At 42.1% G+C, this 26223-nt stretch overlaps 1 protein-coding gene across 23 annotated transcripts in view; it reads left to right on the top strand.

Moving 5' to 3' along the window:
• ADGRL3 (adhesion G protein-coupled receptor L3) overlaps positions 1–26223 on the top strand; it is a 1804713-nt gene that overhangs the window by 471474 nt on the left and 1307016 nt on the right. The window lies entirely within an intron of this gene.

Below are 26223 nucleotides of genomic sequence, written 5' to 3'. Positions count from 1 at the left end.
ATGTTAAAGGTGTGGAAGCACACTGTAATAAACTTAACCCTCAGTTTTAAAAGATAATCATTAGTTTGGGGTTTTCTTCTCTGAAATATTCTAATTGTGGTCTAAATTAAATTATGAGCATTTTTATTTTTACACAACAAACCTACCAAATTCGCATGGAGTTTTAGTTGAGAGCAGGTTGTAAATGGATTATTTAGGATACCGTATTATCTCGTGTATAATGCACACTTTTCTTCCATCCAAAGAAATGTCAAACTCTGGGTGCGTATTATACATAGGTATATACACCGTGATAACTGGGCTCGGTCAGAAGGTGTTAAATTACCCATTACTGTAATGTTTTTTAATTTGTGCATTATGACGTCTAATGGATAAATTGTGGTGCCTCATGAATCTCCTTCCCCATCCGTAAGATGCCTTGAAAGTTTATTTGGCATAGTTTTGGCCATACTCGAGGCCTTTAGATGTAGCTCCGTTATATCGACAGCACTACCCTGTAGCCGACGCTCCCTTATCTACTTTAATTAACGGAAACTCTAGGTAGGCCATACTTTTTTCCCATGATCTGCTTGTTTTGAACTGGGCATTACTTGAAGCTTGGTTTTATCTTTGCGCCATAGTCAAATGTTCGACTTAGCTACCCCAAATTCATGGCCAGCTTTTCTATTACTGTTCTCTTCAGCGTGTTCATTATGCTGAAGAGAACGGTAATAGAGAAGCTGGCCGTAAAATTGGAGTAGCTGAGTTGAACATTCGACGATGGCGCAAAGATAAAGTATAATGACTATTTATATTTCCGTTTGTGGCATTAGTTCTGGCAATCTGGTACCCACACTGGTTCCAAAAATTTATGGCTCCTGCACATATATAGCTTATGCGGTGCTGCATTTACATTACAGGGACATCAACAATTATGCTTGCACATTATACATAGGTAAACAGTTTTTTGTATTACGTTTTTTTTTTAAGTCGGAGTACGCATTATACGTGGCCGTGCATTATGCATGAGATAATACAAGTTTCAAGTTTATTAAAATTTGATGAAACGCTAATCATAATTCTAAGCATTTTTACAATATAAAATATATAAAGGGGAGGACATTTAACATAATTATTATTGACTGGGACATATGACATACTTGAAAAGAAGAGGAAAGTAGGAGAAATACAAATTAAAAGAAAAGGAAACAAATAAGGGAAATAAAACAAATATCTACCATCCCTGAATGGGAGATGGTGCGTATTTTGTATTCTTCTTGGCAAAATAGCTTAAGCTTTTCCAGGTTGGCTGGGGATAATCTGTGGATTGCAGTCTTCAAGTCTTGCCGTTGATATTCTATTATATTCATGCCTGGGCTTGGACTGAGTCACTCAAAGACATTCGCTTTCTTCCACATGTGTGTATTGTTTTCTAAATGCTTCTTCGCAAACTGTAAGTGATACATATCATTGCCATTTTTTTTCCCAGCAATGGCTTTCTTCCAAGTACCCTCCCATATAGTCCTTGTAATCTTGAAATTGCTGAACAGTCAGCATTTTCCCCTGAGACTTCTGTCATTCATTTAAAGTAATCTTAGGCCAAAACAAATGACCAGCTTTTGCAGTTTTCTTAGTCTACAGTTACTGACTCTGAAGGGTTGGCCTGATCAAGTCAGTGGGCTGACATTCAGACCATGGCTAACTTTGCTGTCGGTGCTGAGCGCAGTTTTTCCATGCAGGATTGTTTCCGGTGACCAGCATTGAATATCTGTTTTTAGTTTTGGCCAGCTCAAACTTAGCTGGCTAATTTATAGCGGCCAAAGATAGACCTGCTATTTGGGCGGCTAAACTTGGCCGGTCAGTGCTTAAATTTGGCAGCTGTTGAGCAATATAGTCACCCAAGTTTTATCCGCTAATTCTGAATATTCAGTAGAGACAGCCAACAATCTCCCATGGAATATTGACTGTTAAGAACATAAGAATTGCCACTGCTGAGTCAGACCAGTGGTCCATCGTGCCCAGCAGTCCGCTCATGTGGCGGCCCTCTGGTCAAAGACCAGCGCCCTAACTGAGACTAGCCCTACCTGCGTACGTTCTGGCTAAGCATTATTTAACTGGCCAGGAGTAATTTAGGAGCTAAAACTTGTCTTCAAGCCAGAAGTTAAAAGAATGTCCATCAGTTTCAGAGCACATGGATTTGCAGAGAAAGGGAAGCATTAGGCAACAGGGGTATAGAAAAGGGGGACAAGGGGGAAAAGGGGGTGGTGGTCCACCTCGGGTGCTGTCTTTGTGGGGGCGGCGGCACCTGTCTTCCTCTCCCACCCCCGCGCATGCACCCCTTCTCTCATACTTCTTTAATTTTTGCGACGCGAGCAGCAACCCCAACCTGCTGCTCGCACTAGTGGCATCTCATCCTCTGATGTCACTTCCTGGACCCCACGCCTAGGAAGTGAAGTTAGATGAAGAGCTAACTGCTGGAGCGAGCAGCAGGTTGGGGTTGCTGTTTGCGCCGGGAATGTTAAAAGAGGTAACGGGGGAAGGGAAGGGGCACGAGGCAGGAGGGGGTGAGAAGGAGCAGATAAGGGTGAGGGGCAGAGAAGAGGGTGGGGGAGGGGGCACCACCTCCCCAGGAGCCTCTCACCCTTGTTATGTTACTGTTAGGCCGGAAGGTGTTCTTAGATTTCTTCCTACTGGTTTGGTCACTTGATTTACTTCTCTGAATCTTGCCTCTCATGACGACAATGATCGAGATAAGTCCACTGGTACTGAGGTTCTAATGAGTGGGAGAGTGTGAAAGCTTTCAAATGAGTGATATACAGTACTCCCCCGAAATTTGTGGGGGGTTGACGTTCTCGGAGTGACCGCAAATGTTGAGAAACCGTGAATATCGGATGAGTACTTGTAATCAGTGCGTAGAAGATAAAACACCTAAAACCCCTTGTTGCCTGCCTCTAAAACTCGCGCTCTTGGCACTTCACCCTCCTCCTCATCTCTTGCTCCAGTCCCGCCCTCTCACCGGCACCAGACAGTTCAAACAAACGAATGCAGTTCTTTCTCCTTCTTCAGCTGAAGTGCCCATCTTTGGAAATTATCACGAGGCGCTCTCTCCTCTCTCTCTGCCACACACACACGCGCCTGCCCACAGAATCGCACGTCCTTAGCTATCGCTTCCATTCATCAGCAAGTTTACCTTCAGGGGAAAATCCGCAAATTACTAAGTCAGCGAATTTGGAACCGCAAATTTGCGAGGGTATACTGTACTCCTAATGAGTGAGACTTGCCATTTCTAGTAAAGCATGTGGGTTAAAAGACTTCTGCTGCTAGCCAGTAGTGTAGCGAGGATGATAGACGCCCGGGATGTTGGTGCTCCTCCCCTGCCCTTTTCTCTGCCCCACCCCCACCCCACCCCTTCTGCTCCTTCCCTGCCTCCTCCTGTTACACACACATGCTCCTTCCCTTCCCCGTACCTCTTTAACGTTCCCAGCCAGCGTTGGCTCTTCCTCTGATGTCACTTCCTAGGTGCTGGTCCAGGAAGTGATGTCAGAAAAAGAGCCACCGTTGACATGAGCAGCAGGTTGAGGTTGCTGCTCACACTGTGAATATTAAAGAGGTATGCGGGAAGGGGCGTGTGTGTACAGTAGGGGGGGAGGAGTGGGAAGCGGAGAGGAGGACAGGTGCTGGCCTCTCACCAAGACGGCGCTTGGAGTGGACCATCCCCCTCTCCCCTTACTATGCCACTGCTGCTAGCTATGCAGAAGGGAACTGAAAATGGCACTCCCCGGGTCTTAGTCTGCACCCCATCTTTTCCTTTAAATCTATTTATTTGTAAAAAAAAAACCCAAAAAAAACGTTTTTTTTCTTTCTATTTCACAGCATCAGTGAAACAATGCAACTGAATCCACATTTTTTTCACATCCATATTTCCTACAACAGCTTCTTTGTACTACTGTTTTTCCTCAAAAATAAGTCCTAATATGATTTTCGGGGTAGGTCTTAAATATAAGCCCTACCCACGAAAATAACACCTAGTCGCCGGCAACAGCAGCGCTTCCCCCCGCTACCATCACACCCCCCCCCCCACCGCCGCTGACCCATCTCTCCCTTCCATCCAAACTGCTAGATAGGAATATCTTTTAACAAACCGGCAGCGTCGGCACTCGGCAGCAATCTACACAGGCTGCTTTGAGGACTTCTATTTCATGGGTGTTTTTCTGCTGCTGATATCATCAGCATGCCGAGTGACGACGCTGCCAATTTGTTATAAGGTATTCCTGTCTCGCAGTTTGGATGGGAGGGAGAGATGGGGCAGGAGGTGGGAAGGTGCGTGGCGATGAGGGGATAGAAAGATGCTACATGGGGGATGGAAGGAAGGGAAGGATAGAAGCTGAAAGGGTTCTGCTGCACAGGGGGATGGGAGGGAGGGGTGGAAAGATGCTGCACATGTGGGGGAGAGAAAGGAAATAGGAAGAATTGGAGTAGAGGAGAGAAAGGGAGAGATGATCATTACATGAAAAAAAATAAGACATCCCCCAAAATAAGACCTAGTGCCTTTTTTGGGCCCCAAATTAATATAGGACAGTATCTTATTTTCAGGGAAATACAGTATCTTTCTATTAGAATACTGTGTGCTTAAAACCAATGTTGGAATTTCTTCAAGTTTACCACTGACAATTTTATCTTGTAGCTTTGGCCAGATGTGCCACAGGGATTTTCCCGTTTTACACTGAATGGAACGAATGCTTAGTAGATTTGGCCCAAACTTTGTGACCCTGAGCTTTCAACAAAGAGGTTCACAAAGGGGCCTCTCTATCAAAGCCTGGTTCGTCACCAATGTGCTATCTATTGGAAGAGTTGCTTTTTGTTGAGTTAGTCTCACAGTATTTCTTTGATATAGAGAAAAATGTAACAAAGGAATATTTGTGTTCCAAAAGTGTCTGAGTGGTCACAGTTCATAGTGTGACTTTTCTCCCTGCCATTATAGTCAACAAAATATGTAACATTCTTTTTCTGCTTTAGATGCCATCGTATATAAAATCAGAGCAATTGTATACTGTATAGCGTGCCACAAGTTAGTCACCCAGCATTGGATGCTAAAATGAGAGTTAAGTGCCAAAATTAGGATAAATGGCGGTTAAGCGCCTAAGTGCACTTGCATATTATTCTATAAGGTAACATCTAAGGGTCCCTCTTACATAAATATAATAAAAAGTAGACTTAACATGCCCTTATGCGGGTCTTTACCACACACTAAGGACACGTTTTGCCACAGCCGGAAAATGGCTGATTTTCCATTTTCCTATTCAATGGCCAAACACTAATGTTAAAGAGCTTTTGCCTTTTGCACATGCACAGCTCTACACATCAAGTGTTTGCTTCCCAGTTTCTACTTTCTTTTTAAGTACCTCATCACGAGTCTGGAGCTTTTCATTTCAGTGTCACAGCACCATCTACTGGATTGACTCCTTTACCCCTGAGGTAGGTCGCCCCCTGGAGGCCAAAACACAAACCGTGTCAGGTCAAAACAAAAAAGGACAATATACATGTGTACTTTTAAAGGACATTATATACACATGTACCTATACATTTGTGAAATATTTATTTGTAATTACAATTAATAAAGTTTATTGTTCCCAAGGCTGACATATATAGTCCCATTCCCCACTTGTTTCTTGTTTTGGTCTGCTCTACGTGGGGTTGCTTTCCTTGTTCATTTGTGGTTTGCAAAACCTAAAGTTGCCTTTAGTGGGAAGCCATCAACAAAAGTTAACGCAGGAGCCCTTCCCGCCACTTATTTTGTAGGCAGTAAGGGCTGACATATGAATCCTGTGCATGGTAATGTATCTGTGCTGATTAACACAGAAATGCTCACTCTTTGCCCCAAGACATGCCCTCTCAGCAAAAAAAAATTAATTTTATTTTTGTAATAGATTGTATGCTCTTTCGAGTAGGGACTGTTTTTTTTTACTGTTTGTGATTCTGTACCGCGCTGCATGCATCTGATAGCGCTATAGAAATAATAGTAGTAGTAGTAATACACTCATAGCGTGCACACGTCAAAAAGTACTGAGGGATGCCTCGGCACTCCCCATGGTATGCCGTTTTAAGCTGTGGAAAGCAGACATTAGTTAGTACTTACAGTATTTACTCAAATATAAACTGGTATTCTTGGGCCCAAATATTTGGCCAAAAATGGGGGTTCCGGTTTTAAATTCGGGCCAGCAACCTCCTCCCAGAATTATTGCAGGCCACTGCCAGGCTCTGTACCCTGTTCCCCCGTCTCTGCCCTGTCCTCTGCTGATCCCTGGTGGTCCAGAGGTGCAGCGGGCAGGAACGAGCTTTCCACGCTCTTCCTCCACTGCTAACCCGGTCGATGGTGGCTGCCGTGAATCGGGTTTCTTCAGCCTCTGAGCGGCACCGAGTAGGAGCGCACTTTGGTGCTGCTGCTCAGCGCTGAGCGGCTTACCAGTCAAGAAGCCACTCAGCGCTGAGCAGCGCCAAAGCGTGCTCCTGCTCGGTGTTGCTCAGCGGCTGAAGGAACACAATCTCGCGGCAGCCACCACCGACCGGGTTAGCAGTGGGGCAGGAGCGTGGAAAGCTTGCTACTGCCCGCTGCAGCTCTGGATCACCAGGGATTGGCAAAGGAGGTATGAGTGCAGGGAGGGGGGGGGCCTGGGTGCAGAGCCTGACAGGGAGGGAGGGAAGGGAGCTGTGTGCAGTGCCTGACAGGGCAGAGAGGGAAAGGGGCTGGGTGCAGTGCCTGGCAGGAAGGGGGCTGAGAGCAGTGCCTGGCAGGGAGGGGGCTGAGTGCAGAGCTTGACAGGGCAGGACACTTGAATATTAAGCCACCCGACTTATATTTAAGTCAACCATTTTTCCTCCTTTTTGGGGGAAAATGGGGGTCTCGACTTATATTCAGATCAACTTATATTTAAGTATATATGGTACTACAGTTTGGTAAAAGGTGCCTATGAGCCAAAGTAACTACAAGAGAGTGTGCATGTAGGTAGGGCATAAACTGGAAACTTAATTAGGCACCAAGGCCCATATTCTGTAAAGGGTGCCTTAACTTAGCGCTGGTAGGTATCCTACCAGTGCTTAAGTTAAGTGAAAAATGCCATTTAAAAGAACTTCGAAAACAAATTTCAAGGCGTCTACCGGCACCTAATAAATGGCGCCAGAATCATGCCTATGATGGCGCTTTACGATGCCTAACACCACTGTAGGCGTGGCTAACGCCAGAAGTGGTATAAGGCACCATAAAATGCCTCCCTAGGCTCTATTCACATCAAAGGTAGGTGCCGGAAATGTAGGCCTTGAAGACCCTGGTCTACATTTCCAGCGCCCACCTTCCCCAAGGGTGCAGTTCTATAAACGGCACTGCCACATGATTGATGACGATCGGCGGCCACTTTTAAGGTGTCCGAGCTCAAATGTATAGAATATTGTAAGTTGCACACCTAGGTGCCGAACCTTAAGCACTAACATTTGCACCTACTACTGCTACTGCTATTTATCACTTCTGTAGCGCTGAAGGGCATATACAGCACTGCACATTTTGACATTAAATAGATGGTCCCTGCTCAGAAGAGCTTACAATCTAACAGACATGACATAAAGGGCTAGGGAAACAGCACCCCGGTTGAGAAGAGTTAGGTGTTGAAAGCAATCTCGAACAGGTGTCTTTTACATGGCAATTTAGGCTTGATTCTAGACATGAATCTAGGCACCTAGATGCCGTTATATGATATTATCTTAGCCCACAGATTTTGGCCACCTAGGGGGCCAATATTCAATGTTGTTTAGCTAGAAACGACTCCCAACAGGCTAAATAACACACAGCTGACTATCTGTCAATATTCAGTGGCCAGAGAGACCCACCTAAAAAACAGGTCTATCTTTGGTTGCTAGGACTTAGCTGGTAGTCTGAATATCAGCCCCCTAATATTTAATATCCTTTATAGAATGGTTACCTAAGAGGATAATTTTATAACAGGGTATCTGGTTTAAGAGAGCAAGTAGGCATCTACTTAAGTGTTATTTTATAAAGATAATTAGGTGTCTAGGTATCTTCTTAGCATATATAACAGAACATATCACTTTAAGCAGACACTTTGGGCCGATATTCAGACCCTGGCAGGCAGTGGGCCATTTCCAGCAATTAGCATTTCACTTTTGGCCGGGAAACTTAGTTGAAAATTGTCTTCCACCCTGTAGTTAAAAGAATGCCTATCGGTTTCAGAGCACATGGATTTTCAGGTGTGCGCTTAGATTTCTTCCTACTGGTTTGGGCACTTGATTTACTTCTCTGACTCTTGCCTCTCATGACAACAATGATCGAGATCATTAAACTGGTACTGAGGTTCTAATGAGTGAGAAGTAGGGTTCAAAGAGTAAGAGTGTGAATGCTTTCAATGAGTGATGTACTTTTAATGAGTGAGACTTGGCTTTTCTAGTAAAGCATGTGGGTTAAAAGCTTTCTGCTGCTAAATATGCAGAAGGGAACTGAAAGTGGCACTCCTTGGGTTTTAGTCTGCACCCCATCTTTTCCTGTAAATCAATTTATTTGTAAATTTTTTTTTTTGTTTGTTTGTTTCTTAAGCCAATTTTTATTGTTGCTTAAGCCAATATTCTACATTAGCTGATTAAAGCCCTATTGTACTAAACTGCGGTAGAGGCTTCTAATGTGGCCTGGGGCGTCAAATGCTCCAATGCTCATGGGTGTCGGAGCATTTAGCGCCCCAGGCCGCGGTAGAAACCTCTACTGTGGCTTAGTAAAAGTGGAGGGGGGTTAAATGCATAGTGGTCAAAGATAGGCCTGCTATTTATGCGGCTTACTTTGACCGCTGGTTAGTGCTGAATATTTGCGCTTAACCGTCTTGCTGCTAAGCACCAGTATTCAGTGGGAACAACTGGCTGTCTTGTGCTCACAATTAGTGCTTAGCCGGCAAAGGGTTAGATTCACTAAGCAAACCGATTGTGTACCAATCGGTTAGCGACCCCTTTGCGACCCGATTTTACTCCGGCCCGATTCACAGACCTCTCTGCCGATCCGAATACGATCCGCACATGCAAATGAGGGGAATGGCATGCAAAGTAGGCAGGGACGCGATTCACAAAACAAATTTCCCGATCCAACTGGGCTGGACGATCAGCCTAAGAATTGACTGCTGGGGACCATTTGCAAATGTCCTTTCTGACTCTTCAGCTCCATTGAAGCCCTGCTCTGCGCACACCCTGCTCTCTGCTGCTCCAAATCTCTCCTGCTTGCCGCCCTGCTCTCCTCCAAATCGCCGCCCGAATCTCTCCTGCCTGCCGCCCTGCTCTCCCCCAAATATCTCCTGCCCTTCCCTGTACAGCGAGCCTGTGGTTTTAACCCACGGGTTTAAAGTGGGTTAAATCCATGGGCTTGCTGGGCTAAAAAGTAAAGTGGAAAAAAAAAAAAAGAAAAGTCGTGGCTCGGACGGGTCTTAGACGCATGTGCAGACCATCTACAGATGGTCTGCGCATGTGTCGGGATCGCACACTAGCGATCCGTGCTGGCAGATGGGGGCGTTCCTCCGATTGCCTCCATTTGAATATTAGTTGTTGCAGAATCCATCGGACCTGCCCGGATCGGACACTGATCGGTCACGATCGGGCAGGTTTGTGAATCTAGCCCAAAGTACTTTTTAACCAGCCAGGAGCCGTTCTTGGATGGGTAATTAGTGCTGAATATTGGGGGGGGAGGGGGGTTATACATGCTCTTGAGCAGGTATAAATGTCTTTGCTTGGATTATATAAGTATGTGCACAGATTAATGCATACTTGAAAGCCCCACCTTAACTGTGCTCCTATCCACACTTATCTGCAAAGTACACATCATCATGCTGGTACTTTATAAGCTGTTTTATATCTCTTCATTTCTGATCTGTCTAGTTTCTTCTACTGATTAGAATGCTCCGTGTATGTTTAGTGCCCTTCACATTTCATTCTGTGCCAGGAAGTTACCAACTTGGCATGATATGAAAGACATGACAGCTGCTCGATGTCCACATTATCTGTTTGATTTAAACCGTATGGCTTTTCAAACGCATCTTGAATAACTGATATTCAGCAATATGATTTTCTAAGTCCCCTGCTATTTTCTTCATGCAAGAACTTGATTTGAAATAGTAAATTTGAGCTGAAATGATGAGATTTGCTTTTTCTTTGTCATCACCTTGGGAAAAAATAAGGTCTTTTATAGTGTGTGGGCCTCTGTTTTGCTACACGCCTTTTCTTGCTGGGAATGTTTCATAAGATTTTTTGTGTGAAAAGGTAGCATTGTTTTGTACATTAAATTCAAAATTTGACTATATAGTCCTTAGGCAAGAAAATATTTTCTTTTCTGAGCATTATATATTAGCTAATTATGATTGCAAAACAAATTTCTTTTTGAATAACAAAGCAGGCCTAGATTTGCACTATTTTTTTAAGCATATCTGTTGCGTTCTTCTGAGACTTTTTTTTTTTCTCCCTTTAACTCTGCTGAAACCAACCCTGCGATCTATTACCAAAAATACTTCATTTACAACAACCAGGGATCTGTTTAATGTACCCTCCTATCTTATTTGGGTCCTGTTCCTCCTTATGGTTGCAAAGCACTGTTCCTGAGCCACTGGACCTGCATCAAGACTGTTTTCAATGTACTGATATATAGAATTACTCTGAACCCTAAATATTAACAGATTCTCTGTAAAATTAGGGTGTCAGGTCAAAAGCGCGCCGGGACAAAGGCGCGCGTAGAAAACTGAGTGCAACGCGGAGGCGCGCGCCAAAGAAAATGACTGTTTTAAAAGGCTCCAACGGGGGACCTGGGGGGTAGAACCCCCCCCTTTACTTTATACAGATCGCGCCGCGTTGTGAGGGGTTTGGGGGGTTGTAACCCCCCACATTTTACTGAAAACTTTACTTTTTCCCTAAAAAACAGGGAAACAGTTAAGTTTCCAGTATAATGAGGGCGGTTAAAACCCCCCAAATCCCCCACAACGCCGCCGCAATCTGTATTAAGTAAAGTGGGGGGTTCCCCAACAAAACCCCCCATCGGAGACCCTAAAAACACTCTTTTTCTTTGGCGCACGCTTCCGTCTTGCGCTCAGTTTTCGGCGCGCGCCTTTGTCTTCGGCGGTTTTGTCTATGAACCAAAATTAGGGCCTGTTTTACAAAGCCACGTGGCAACAGCCCCAAAGCCCTTTAAATCTCTATGGGCTTTAGGGCCGTTACTGCACAGCAGCCGCTAGTTCGGCTTTGTAAAACAGGCCCTTAGTAAAAAGTAAGCATTTTGCTTAAGAAGATGGGGGAGTGGCCTAGTGGTTAGAGCTGCTGCCTCAGCAGCCTGAGATTGTGAGTTTTCAAGCCCAGTTCCATTCCTTATGTGACCCTAGGCAAGTCATTTCATCCTCCATTACCCCAGGCACCTCAGTTCGATTGTGAGCCCACAGGGACAGATAATGGGAAAAGGGGTATATGAAGCACCAAAACCAAACCGTAAGCCTGTATAGAAATATCTAAGGGGGTAATATTTAAACACTGAGGTCTGTGGTGACTTCAGACATTGATCACAACTTTAAAAGTATACCATCATGTTCAGTGCCATGCCATACCTGGATGCCTGAGTTGAATATTGGCTTATTGTATAAAGCCACTGCTGGAATTTATCCATACACTATTAATACTAGAGATTTGTTGATTACAAGCATGTTTATTTGGGGGGGGTGTCTCTGAGGGTTTTTTTTACACTCCAGGATAGATTTTGTCAAGAGTGAACACTCTTTGCAAAGACTGCACATTATTTTCCCTAGATTGAATGCATGTATGAACTATTATACATGTACATGCACGCACATACTGTTGAGAAGAGAGTGCTTGTTTAATGATCTGAAAAGGCAGGTTGAGGCAGAATACATAAAATAAAATCCATCAAATTGGAAAGGAACATCAGTTTAGACAGGATTATGCGAAGGGGTGCTGAAAAGTTCTCAGCCAACCAATCAACTTCCTAAATTCTGAGTGTTATTTTATCTCTGTAGCTAAAAAGAGTGTTTTGACATTGTCTCAGATCATTGATTGAACCATATCCACATCATTCTCTTCTTGATTGGGCTAAGAACTTTTCAGCACATCTTCGTAGTAAGCACTCAGGACAAATAACTCATTAGGAAGAGTGTGCGCTCTTTCCAAAAGTTGTGCACTATTGGTGAACAAAAATGTGAGTTTCTTTTCTGCTTGTTATCAATCAACACTACACTAATAGTTCTTAAACCTGTCCTGGGGGGGGGGACCCACAGCCAGTCAGGTTTTCAAGATATCTATAATGCAGTGTCTCTCAAACTTTCTCGAGCCAGAGCACACTAAAGGTAGTGGCCATGGCTTGAAGCACTCAGAAGTGCTCGGACGTCGCAGTGATGACATCACGCATATGTGTGACATCATCATGTCAACATCCATGCATGTGCAGAAGCTCTCCAGATTGGCTCTGAGACACCAGTACGGGGTGCCAGCAGGGAAGAGGGCTGGAGAGGAGAGGCACTTGCACCAGCTGATTGCCTACAGCAGTGTTTCTCTACTACAAGCTAAGTAACCCTTAAGTCTAACAAATATCAACTGAATACCCCAACCAGAAACCTCCCTAGGCCCACCCAAGCTCTGCCCCAGATCCCATCCCCTTTACTAACTGTAATACAATTTTTCCATTCATTTTTCAGATACACGCAATATACACAGCGGATATAAATTCTCAAAACTGACACATTTCAGTCACTATATTGAAAATAAACTCATTTTACCTACTGGCGATCCTCTGCAGGCTGCTGTAATTAGCTTTAAAGGTGAGACCGGGAGGCCGGGAGGGAAGCTGGGGGGAAGGGGGAAACATGCAGACCTTTGGCAAATCGGGCAGCGCTGGTGCTGTACTGCGTAGGGAAGTCAACTCTTCCTCCTCAGTGTGCCTCGGCCCACAGTTTGAGATACACTGCTGTAATGAATATGCATCTTGGATTACCTAAAATTCACTATATTGGGAAAATCAATGTGAAATATGCTTCCAGCATATACTATCACAAAATCAAAGAAGCTTTTTAATCTTTTTTTCTAATATACTGTATATTCATATATTTTTTTTTTTTAACATTAAATAGTGTGAGCTCACTGGGACAGATAGGGAAAAAATGTTTGAGTACCTGAATGTAAACCACTTAAGCTATAAGTGATATAGAAATACTAAAAATATAAAAAAAATTAAATATCAACTATTGTGAATCAGGTGCATTTTGTAAATATGAAATGACATGATTAATAATTAGAGACCCCTTTCTATCTAAAATTGTTCTCTAAAATCATTATATAAATGTCCATTTAAATGTTCATTATGCATAAATGTTCCAATATCACTCCATAGTTCTGCTCTTCTTCTGTCTCTTAATTCACTTTGGGGTCCTTTTACTAAGGTGCACTAGCTATTTTAGCACGCACTAAATGCCAACACGTCCATTATAGTCTATGGATGCATTAGCGTTTAGCGCGTGCTAAAACGGCAAGCACGCCTTAGTAAAAGGACCCCTTTGTGAACAGTATTTTCATTAGCTTGCGTTCTTTGTCCACTCTCCATTGGTTCCAAGATGACTTTTTCAAATCGCTGATAACAATCTAGCTCAGCACAAGACTGTGTTTCGCTATTATGCGTCACCAGAAGCTAAGACTGAAGGAGGTTCTTAAATACCTACAAATAACATTTTCAAAAATGTTCTACTATATCATCAACAACAATAAATAGAAAAACTCCACATTTTAATGTAGGAGCACAATCCACACCAGAAGAAAAAGCCTCGGGTATTACCTAATACGGCAGAGCAAAAAATGCTCAAACCTCCTCCACCCAAACTTCCAAAGGAAATGCATGAAAACCACTACTCTACTTTTGCAGGACTTGATTCATTAGCTACTTCTTATCTAATTGTGATGACATAAGTGATGCAACATGTAAGCCAACGTTTCACGGTGTGTAATCGTTTCTTCAGGGCTTTGTCAAAAATCACTTCTCCACATTTATTGCGTAGCCGGCTATTCTGCTCCTGCCAGCGTCCTGAGTTTTTCTATTTATTGTTTATCATCCACTTCCACCATTTTGAAGTAGACTAATATATCATCATACATATCATTATAAAATTTGTGTACAATAAATTCTTACCATTAAATCACATAGTAACATAGTAAATGGTGGCAGATAAAGACCTGAACCGTCCATCTAGTCTGCCCATTAAATAATACTAATCAGTTGTCAAGAGCGGGTATAAAAGTTTTTCTTCATCTCATTAACCTTATCCTTCCTGCTCCATACTCGGGTGACCTGTACTGATGCCAGCATTAACATATCTTTATTTAAACTGTATTGACAAACTAATTGAGTATCCTTGTTCATAATTATCTCTAAACTACCCAAATTGGATTACATTGAGTACCGTTCAACCTTTCTATTTAGACCTCTTGGTTGAATTGTGCCCCATTGATTAATTACTCGCTGTTCCTTTTGCAGCAACGTTTCAGATATTAAATCATCAATTGTATGATTTACCTTCCTCCAATGGGACACCAAAGGAGCCACTACCTTTCAAGTTCTAAAATTACTGAGATGCTGTGCAATACACAATTTAATTTTTTTTAGTCTGCCTTATGTACCATTTTTTTTTTACAAGGACATTGAATTCCATGTTTAGGGGCGGAGAAGGACTTGGGCACTGCCAGGTACAATTCTCTAAAGGACTTGGGTGCCTATAATGTAGGCCTTTAAAACATCCTTTTACGAAGGCGCATTAGGGCTTTAACGCACGGAATAGCGTGTGCTAAAATGCTGCACGCGCTAGTCGCTACATCCTCCTCTTGAGAAGGCAGTAGTTTTTTGGCTAGCACGCGCTAATCCGGTGCATGCGCTAAAAACTCTAGCGCACCTTTGTAAAAGGAGCCCTAAGTTTTAAGTTAGGCACCTATGGGCGTGATTCTATAAAAGATGCCTATGTTCTATAAAAGGATCTATGTTTTTAGACACCATTTGATTCAGAAAATGTGATATACAATCAAAAATGTGAGCAGCAAACAGGGAAAAATTAACCATCATGTATTATTTATATATATAGTATTATATATAGTCCTCAATATGGAGCTGTTATTTGTTTATATTTTTTTAAGGCATATGTAGTAAGGAATATGGAAATAAATAATTGAAATTTAAGTTGAAGAAACTGCTATGGCAAGCACCTAAATTAAGTATGCCAACCAAAAGATTCATTATTCTAAATATTATCACACCCCTAGCAAAAAAAGCCATTTATCAAGAAGGATCTATATTTCCCACTGCTATTCCAGAAGAGTGTTTAGAATCTAGGAAAGTTCTCATATATCTTCCCAGTTACTTGTACTTAATAGAAGACACATCTGATTTCAAGAAATATTTGAAATCATATTTTTTGCACATGTTTAAAAAGTAAATGGTGATGGTTGACCATAAGTGTGAGGGGCCTGACATATAAAGTGATTTAATGGCCAGAAATGTTTCAAGTCAAATATATTTTGGGATTGAGTTTTGGGAGGTGGAAGGGCTTTACTGGAAGTTCCAAGGAAACTTTTTTTTTGGGGGGAAGGGACCTTACAGGTGCATCCATATATCATTTTTGAGCCATATACCAAAGGAGTTACTACAAGTTTGTGATACCCTTCAATAAATTAAGCTACAGTCAAATGTAATATTTTACTACAGCTTAGTAACTAAACCTCCTCCATCTTAAACAATATGCTTCTTGTGCACAGCCACAGCCTGGGTTGCTCTGGGAAATCTTATCATAGAGGTGAGAGATAAAATGTGCGATTAGAGAAAGCAGAAGATGTTACTGTCAACAGTGATCTCCAATTCTCATCTCAAATGCTCGTGCCAGCTTGGGCTCGAGTAGAAAGGTTGCAGGAGTGCTTTGAGCCGCAAGAGTGCTTTTGCCTGCCAGATTAAGACAGAACAGGCCCAGATTTTTTTTTCCTAACAGTTGCAGAGGATGTGCGGAGAGGGTTATGGAAATTAAATGTGGGAATTAGAGACTAGCGACTGTGAGCCATTCACCATGCTGCATCACAAATGATTTCTCCATCTTCTGCCATTCCATTTTGATTGATCAGTTTCTGCAGCCCTAACCCTGTCTCACCTTCTGTTCCTCTGCACGTTCCACTACATCAATGTACCTTTTTTTCTTTTTCCTTAGCCTATCTGAACTTGGTTTCCACCTCATTCCCTTCCCATATACAAGGCTCCAGCAGAACAGCCAGGGTATTTGACCCACACCGTTAACTGAGTGGGATGCCTGTAGGAGCTTAGCAGCATCTTCAAGCATCATTGCACAGCAGTGGAAGCAATGAGCCACTGCACATCACCAGGAATAATAAAGATAATCAGTGCAAGCAGACAACAGTAACAAGGGGAGAGACAGCTTCTGAGTCATCAAATGATTTAATTGTAGAAACAGGAGCGTGATTGCTTCTGATGACTGGCATTATTCTCCTTTTTTTTTTTAATTTTAAAGTTGTGCTTGTTTTTGTAAAAAAAAAGCAAAAAACAAAACCCAGTCTTTGTTGCTGCCGTTTCCTGGCACATAAATGAAATGACACGTAAGTTCTGTTGCAGTGCGAGTGAAGTGAGATGTTTAGAGTCCAATAACAGGACAATTGTTTCCTATAACCTACAGACAGAGTGAAATCTTTTAAAATAAACGTTGATTTAGTTGAAGTTTATGTAAAAAAAAAAAAAAAAGTTAATTAAAAAATTAAATTTGATATACCACCTTATCATGTTTTTCAAGTAGCATAGTCAAATGGTTTCTATTGTCGGATAAAGACTGCTGGAATTCTCAGCTGATTTGCTGGGAAAAAAAATCACTTTTCCCAAATGATTTGGATGCAGTTGGTGATTGCTGAGTTCACTTAGGGATCCTTTTACTAAGGGCACCTTTTATCAAGCCACGCTAGCGGTTTAACGTGCGCTAAACCGCCGGTCGCGCTGACACTTCCCTTGAGCAGGCGGTAGTTTTTAGGCCAGTGTGAGGGTTAACGCTTGATGAAACGTCGCGCGTGTTAACCCCGCTAGCGCGGCTTGATAAAAGGAGCCATAAGTGGCAAAGGGGCCCCTAAGTGAACTAAGTTTAAAAATCAACTGCCATGGGATGAACTCAGGCACCATACACTAATTTCAGTCTCAGCATGCACCAATCACACAATTTGTATTTTTTAGCACTGAGGGTTTGGGGGGCAGAAAGTAGATGTTTCCTGTGCTAATCAGTGTTTAGGCATCGACTTGAGCTGACCAATTAGTGCAGGATTGCAAAATAGGTGGCGGTAAAAGCTCACGCGCTAATAGCACATTGCCATTAATAGAAAAAAACAACCCAAACAAACAGTGGCCATTTTACAGTCAGGCTAAATTGTGGCCTCAGTGCGCAGGAAACCCATGTGATGATCTAAGGTTGCCAAACAGGTTGAAAATGTAACGGCGAAAGCTAGATGGACACTAGGGTGCATAGGAAGAGGTATGGCCAGTAGGAAAAAGGAGGTATTGATGCCCCTGTTTAAGACTTTGGTGAGAGACCTCATTTAGAATATTGTGTTCACTTCTGGAGGATGCACCTTCAAAAAGATATAAAAAAGGATGGAGTTGGTCCAGAGGAAGGCTACTAAAATGTTGCAGGGGTGTCCAACCTGTGGCCCGAGGGCTGCATGCAGCCCAGTGAAGTATTTTGTGCGGCCCCAGTTGAGGGCGATGCAGTGTTTTCCTCTGCTGCTCCCGGGTGTTTACCGTCTTTCCGGCTCCCTCCTCTGTCTTGCTGCAGCGTTTGCACATTTGTGCGGCCCCAGAAACATTTTTTTCGACCAATACGGCCAAGGTTGGACACCCCTGCTTTAGAGGAAAGGCAGGAGAGGGGAGATATGATGACGTTTAAATACCTACATGGCGTAAATGCCCATGAGTCAAGTCTCTTTCATTTGAAAGGAACCTCTTCAATGAGAGGCCATAGGATGAAGTTAAGAGATGATAGGCTCAGGAGTAATCTAAGGAAATTCTTTTTTACAGAAAGGGTGGTAGATGTATAGAACAGTCTCCCGGAAGAGGTGGTGAAGACAGAGACAGTGACTGAATTCAAGAAGGTGTGAAATAGACAGGTGGGATCTCTTAGAGAGGAAGACATAATGGTTACTATGGATGGGCAGACTAGATCGACCATTTGGCCTTTATCTGCCATCATGTTTCTATGTTACTTTTTAGTGTGGCTTTGCAAAAGGACCCTTTAGTATTTGACACTGTGGCTCATGCGTCATCCGGGACCCATTTAAAAGTCTTAAAGGGCAAATCTATAACCGAGTGCCTCTAGATCAGCGTGCCTGCACCTCATACCATGTGCCAAGTCTATGACAGCATTTGTGCCACCGGGATGCCATTATAGTGTACTAGAGTAAATTGGCATAGGTGTGGTTAAAGTTAGGCATGATCATTTGCTCCGAGGTCCAATTTTCAAAAGGTCACTGAAATTTAGGTGCTGAGATGATGTGCAGTAAGCACAAATTCTGTGGCAGCAATTGCACGTCCAGCTGTCATTATGATATGCAAATGCAAATTTGTTAAACACATAAATGCTAGAATTTATAATCTGCATGGCAACTGCCTGGCACCCCCCACCCCTGACCTGCTCATGCCCCTCCCAGGCCCAGGCCCCTTTGAAGTTACGCACTCTGGATTTTGTGTGCACAATTTATAGATTAACAATTAAGAGCAGTTGCATACATAATTGCTAATTGTCACCAGTTAGCACCAATTAAGACAAATCAGAGCCAATAATTGGCTGTTTTAGCTCCAATTAACTGCCATTATTGAATTAAGTTGCACACACATCTGGCCTTATTCTATAACTTGCATGCACAAATTTATATGCTGGTCATAAAATTGAGCACACAAGTTTATAGAAGGAGGGAGCACAATGGGTGTGCCTATGTTGTGTACATAATTTGGCGATACGCCCCTGCTCCTCCCATTCTCTGCCCATGGTTGCACTTCCTTTGCAGTTATGTGTGGAAGCGCTTACATGGGGCTTCATAAAATGTGCACTTAAGCAACCAGTTATAGAATTGCCTGTGTAATTATAACATTGTCTGTGTAATTTCTTAATTTTTTAGTTCTCTAGTTATCCTGGTGAATGTTACAAAATAGGATCCACAAACCAAAACCAGCTTGTAGGATTGTTTTATTCAGCTCCCTTCATCTTTGTTTAGAAGAAATTGAAAATATTATTATATGCTTCTGTACTGTGTCCCTTATGGGTTAGATAAACAAGTTTCCGTGGACGATAATAGTGGGCTCACACAAGAACTAGTGCCCTAGAGATCCCCTCCTGAGCTCCAGTTGTCAAATTGGGGATGGTCTCTTTTGAACACCAAGAGCTCTCCCAAAGACTCCCTCAGACAACTCTCCCCATACTCCTTCTACCCTCTGACCCCTGTGTTCTTTCTATATATTCCACCCCAGCCCATGCTCTACCTCACATATCCCACCTCATCCCCATGCTCTTCTCTTTGGAAAGCTCTCCACATCTTTAATTACATTAGGAAAGCATACATAACAGTCCTTGTTGTTCATTTCCAGGAATAATAAGTGGCTTTCTCATGTCTATTTGGCTAATAATGATTTATGGAGTATTTCTGTAGGAATTTGTCTCAATCTTTTTAAAACCCAGCTATGCTAATTGCCCTGGCCACATCCTCTGGCAATAATTCCACAGTTTAATTATGTACTAAGTGAAAAATATATATATATGTTCTTTTATTATTTTTCAGGGTGCCAGCTATTAGTCCAATAGAATATGAAATATCCTCTAGACTTTATAATATCTGAAAGAGTAACCAGCTGTACTATAATAGTACTCGAAAGAGTAAATAACCTTTCTTCCCATCTCATGAGTTTTAATCTCTAAGTTGACGAGTTATAACTTATACCTTAAGCATCTAAAAAGGCTGGACTAGTCCCTTGAATACAATCTGAAATCAGCAAAATGTAATCACTCTACTTTCCCCTTTGTTCTTTCGCTTGTGGGTGGGTGTGTTGGGGGGGAGGGTGGACTCAATTTTTCTCTTTCCACTGTTAATATCAAGAACAAATATTTCTTACGATTCTCCTTTTTATTGAACTTCCTCCCCATTAATTTGTAGCAATTTCTGTTTTAGTTTTATGAACGAATGCTCTCTGGTGTTACTTATTTGCATTTTTGCCTGTTTAATTACCCTTCTTGCTCTTTCATTTCATCTGGAAATTTTATCTGACCCTCCTCCGACATCTGCTTGCCATCTCCTCCTGCCAGTCTTGCTTGCTTCTTTTCTTCTCTTACCCCCTTCTCATGGTCTCTCTCTTATATTCCTTCTTGGGTGAGTCTCCCCTGTATTTCTTTGTCTTATTTTCTTTTGTTCCCCTTCTCCTTCCTTCTGTTTTCTCTTCGTCCCTTCTATGGTGCTCCCATCACATCTTTATTCTGCTTCAGCTTCATTTCTCATTCTCTCACCACCAGCTTCTGCTCAACCTCTTTTCCTCATCCCCTTTTCTTCCCTCTGTCAGTGTTGGCCTAAGGATTTCAGAGACTCTGGACTAGCGTCATTTGAAGCTTTCCTGTCAGTTGTATTTGGTTGTCGGATTTTCAAAAAAATGCTATTTTAAAAAGGCTGATATTTAGCAGGACTTGTCCGGACTGGATTGGCTCCTACCTGAGTTAGTCAATTTATATAGGCTCCTACAAGAAAACCATCCAGCGACTGAGACTTATCCAAAACACCGCGGTCCGCCTAATCTTTGGCCTCAAAAAGTCAGACCACATCACCCCTTATTATAGAAAACTGCACTGGCTGCCAATAGAAGCGAGAGTCATCTTCAAATTCGCCTGTCTCAGCTTCAAAACCTTAACTGGCTTATCTCCGATTTATCTGTCTCACCACTTCGTGTTCCCTGGAACCACTCGCACACGTAATGCCAACCTGTTTACCTACCCTTCCCCAAAGGGATGCACCTACAAAAGATTCTTCAATAGAACTCTCTCATACCAAGCTGGCAGATGGACAAACTGCCTGACCACCCTTATCTCATCTGCCCCATCTTACTCATCCTTCAGGAAATCTCTCAAATCTTTCCTCTATGACAAATTTCTAGAACCTCCCCCATCACCAAATAATTAAAGACTACCATCCAATAACTGATACTAGTTGTCTTCCTGACATTCTCCACCCTGCACTGGTTTTGTACACTGCTTTGTTCTTTATAAAGCCTCTCGCACTGCCTCTCCACTATATACATATCTCTGCTGTATATGTACTGTCTCCTGTATGGTAAATCTACACTGTTTCTTTGCTGTATAAATACCTTTACTGAATATGTACAGTTCGCATTGTATCTTCGCTGTAAATGTACAGTCTCTTACACTGTAAACCACTCTGAACTGTTTGTGGTACTGCGGTATATAAAAAATAAAGTTATTATTATTAAACGGGTCATACCTGAACTTTAGTGGCATAGATAGCACTGCTAAAAATCCAGTCAAACTGGGGTGGTTTGGGGTAGGAGTTACCCAGTTAAGAACAATATTAACATAGTAACAGATGTCAGATACTATAGACCAGGGGTGTCAAACTCAATGACATTAAGGGGCCGAAATCCAAAACACAGGCTAAGTTGCGGACCAGACCCCGCCTATCTCTGCCCCCATAATAGTACTAATTGTAACACCATTTTTTCCAATGATTTTTCATATACACACATACAATATAATCTTATTAACAACACATAATGGTTAACCATAAAATTAAGCTACACAAAGCACAATGTATGCTTCTCAACATTCATTCCTACCAGAACAGAGATAACCCCTATGCAAATACAGGACTGAAAACTAAAAGTACTAATATATTCAAACGAAACCCTAAGATTCAAGACTCTGCATGCAGTACAACCCCAGAGAAAAAGAAACAAATGCATTTCTTCCTGAACAGTGCAAAATATAGACAGCAGATATAAATTCTCAAAATGGACACAATTCAATCACTAAATCATTCCCCTACCTTTGTTGTCTCCCTCCCTCCATGCTGTGCCTCAACTAGGTGCCTCCCTCTGGCCAGCTCCCACCTGGCTGTTTTATGCGGCCTGTGGTGTGATGCGCGTTTTCATTGCTGCCCCCGGGGTAATCTGTGTCTCCCTCTTCCTCACTGCCACAGTGTTCACAAAGCCACAGGCGGTGGCTTCTCGTGCATTCCGCACCTCATCCGGAAGCCCTTTCCTTACCACTTTTATGAAGAGGGACCACATTAGTCCTTCTCCAGTCTTGATGAGTTTCTTCCATGTCTAAGGATCTTTAAAACACATCCTTTAGAGGACCCACCAGAACTTCTTGGAGCTCTCTCATCATCCTCATTCTTTCCCATGGCTTTGTCCACTTTTAGGTTTGCAAGTTGTTCATAAACATTTCCTTCACTGAATACTATCGTGTCTATTTGATTTCCAGTTATGCTTTTTATGGATCATCTTCCTGAATACCAAACATATGTGACTCACTTAAGAAAAATGTATCAAAAGTAGTATTACAAATGACAGAGATATAGGCTATAAAAGGTTGGAGGAGTAAATTTGGGCAACTTTTATTTTTGAAACTTTTGTGTGCTATAGGGTCAGTAGAATGGGACTAAGCAATTGTTTCACAATGTAGATGTTTTTCATGGTCTAAAAACTGCAAGTGCCTAAAAGGTACCTAAAGTGGGATTTCTGGGATTAATTGCTTTTTTATTGATTTTTCTAATTTTTAAAAGATATACCCCCCTTTTCCAAAATCGTAGCGCGGTTTTTAGTGCTAGTCGTGTCGGTAACAGCTCCGACGATCATAGGAATTCTATGTGTTGGAGCTGTTACTACTATGGCTTGTGCTAAAAAATGCACTAAGGTTTTGTAAAAGGTGGGGGATAATTAGTCCATACCTGAGGCTGAAATTTTGCAGGATTATGTAGTTGACATCCGTCTATCTTGTGATATAGATGCGTGATATGCTCTACTTTTGGTATCTTTTCACTCTTTGGGTCACATTTGTTTAGAATTTCCACTTTTTCCTCATCACTCTCCACACTTATTTCTCAGAATTCTTGGGTCTTGCAATTCTACCTATGGGCTTCCTCTTCCACCATTCTTTATACTTTTTAGACATTTTTTTTGCTTTTGCCATCCTAATTTTTCTGGGTTTTTTTTTTTTCTTTTCTTTCAGTGTTGCCTAGTATCCTTTTTTGTTGTTCTTTTTTGGGCTGTGAGGTTTCTATTCCTAGATATACTTTTTGCTGTGTACACCTTTACATAAATAGTTGAATATAATATGTAAATAGATGGCTAACTGAGTGGTTCATTGGCAGAGTTGTGTGTTTCTTTATGGAAGGTTCTAATGTCAATGCCTGAGTCTTCCCCAACCTGGGAGATGGAGATATAATCACAATTAAGAGCAACTTCTGATGGCTAAATTTTGGGTTAATAACACAGGGTCATTGCTGCAAAGATCAGAGTAGGGATAGTGGGAGAATGGATGTACTAAACAGGGAGAAACTCCTGGGTTGCCCTGAATGAATAGTTATTGCAGTAGAATACCAGTGCTTGTTCTGATGGAGCTGCAAGAAAAAAAAAAAAAAGAGAGAGGAAGAAATAGAATGGTAAACTGAGTTTGCAAAAACTTATCCCTAGCAAAATGTATTGCAAAAATGTTAGGCTGTCCTAAAGAGCGGAGCCCCTTGCAAAAGTCTGCTGGCCTTCTGCCTCAAATCTCGAATATCACCTGTGTCATAGTGTACAGTTGCTACCACGTAAGCAACAGGACGGACCCAGCCGCAGAAATGGAAAGAAGTGCTTTTGAGTATATTACGTCGTTGACTTCCTGTGGCTTCTTGGGCTGACTCTGCTCAGGAAAGGTAGCACCCACAGAAAATGCCAGCTGCATTCGCTACTGTGGCTACCCATCATTTTGCCAGTGCTGCAGAAGGAGAGTGAGAGAGACAGCTATGCTTGGGGAGAGAGTCCAGGACTTATCCACCATCCTCGTGGAAACTCCAGGCCTGGCCCAAGGAGAAAGGGGAAGCAGAATGGAGTCTCTACTGACACTGCGCCAGAAAGGTAGAGTTTGCCAATATTTGTCTCGTCGACTGCGATTAAGACTACGAGGAGAGAGAAGCTGAGGAAGGGGAGAAAAAGTAAAGCAGTGGAAGATGGAACAGAACAAAAAGCAAGTGGGAGGCGATGGAAGGGGGAGATCCCATCCTCTCCTACTACTTTCCTGTAGCTCAGCAGCTGCTATTTACTGCTGAGCTTCAAAAGGAGAGATCTGACAGATTAGACCGAGTTGGCAGTGCTGCAGTCATATTCTTTTGAAGTGCAATAACACATTTGTGTGTGTGGCATTTTTGTGGAGCTTTTAATCAAAATATATCATAGCAGCGTTGCTTGATTTGTATGATGTGATACAAACCAGTTTCCCTTCAATGATTAGTACCAACATGTTCCAGGGATGTGGACATTGTATAATTTACAAAATTTGACTTAAAGTAACATTATGATTCTAACATACATAAACAGAAGTCAGGAAATAGTTACAGGTGACCCTGGCAGTCATAATTTAGCATTCTCTTTGCATTATATTTCACAAATAGCGTAACAAATATTCCAATTAAGTGAAATATAGAAGGCTAGGAGTGTGTGTCTGTGTGGGGGGGGGGGAGGGGGGCAGTCAGCATTTGAAAATGTGCATTAAGAGTTTCTAGAAACCTCTCTTTTTGTCTTTGTGTTGAACCTATAAGCTACACACTCTTGTTCTTTTGCTTTTTATTACTTCTTTCCCCTCCCCCAAATAATGTATTCTACAGATTTCTCTGGTTTGATATGTACTTTTCTGAATTCAAATGTGGCTTGGGTTTATTCCAAAATGGTCTGGCTATATTTAATCCACATTGAACTTTATGGGCCTGATTCTATAAATGGGACCTAGCGGTGCATATATTGTAAGCTCTGCTCGGCACAGTTGTCAATCAACTGCTAGGCACCATTATAGAATCCTGCCTAGCCGGTGCCTAGGCGTACGTAGGCATCACTAGGCATTCTGGAGGTAGGCATCAGTATATTAGGCTAAGTTTTTCCAGGCCTAATTTACTGGTGCCTAACTCGGATGTCTAGCAACTCCTAAGTCAACCAAGCCTAGTCTCCACCCTGAAACCACGTCTACTTTTCAGGTACGCCTCATTAGGGGTCGGAAGGCATCTCCACTTAAGTGAAATTCCACGCCTAACTTTAATTTTAATTTTTAAATTAATTATTCAATTAACTTCAATGGCACAGTCAATTACCACACCATTTAAGCTAATTGATTTTAATTTAGATTAGTCACAAATTTTAGTTAGGCATTGCTAGGGGGTCTCAATTATAGTGACTAGCTAGGGTGCCTTTATAGAATCTGTCCCTATATGCATATTAACATTCTCATTGATGTGAGCAAATTAGTAATGCATTTCAATCAGCGTATTTGCATTGCTTTGCTCTCCACCCCACCCCATCAATGACATACAGAGGAAATATATAAATAAAGGGAGATATTAAATGAAAAAAAATCTGTGATGAAAGTTAATTTATAACTGTTATTTATGGTAGGGTTGGGTAAGGGACAGTAAAGGCAATGATGGTCCCTATAATAACCACAGTCAGGTGTTATCATCTCACTTATGGTTATGAGGTCTGAGCACTTGACTATTTAATGAAAAAACTTTTACTCATAAGAAAAGCTGTGATAGATTGGTAATACTAATACAGAGGAAATAAACATAAATATGTCAAAATGCTTTAGACTGAGGCATCACAAACATGTCCTGGACCAGGCGGTCAAGTTTTTAGGATTTCCACAATGAATAATCATGAGATAGATTTGCCTCCATTGGAGGAGATGAGAAGGGAAGGAAGGGGGAGGGCAAGAACAAGGGGATTGAGAGAAGATGGACAACTGAAAAAAGAATTACAACTTAGAAAAATCAACAATTATAAACAATTGGTTATTTAAAAACACGGGGTGACATATTCATTTCATAAATTAGTTTTTTCAATGTAGGTGGTGGCTGGAATTTATCAGAATGAGAGCGAGAGTTGGAAAATTGTCTGTGTGTCTCAGT

This window comes from Geotrypetes seraphini, chromosome 1 (assembly GCF_902459505.1).
Source record: "Geotrypetes seraphini chromosome 1, aGeoSer1.1, whole genome shotgun sequence".
Lineage (NCBI taxonomy): Eukaryota > Metazoa > Chordata > Amphibia > Gymnophiona > Dermophiidae > Geotrypetes > Geotrypetes seraphini.
Note: the sequence above shows the minus strand (reverse complement) of the source record. Positions and strands in the feature narration are given on the sequence as shown.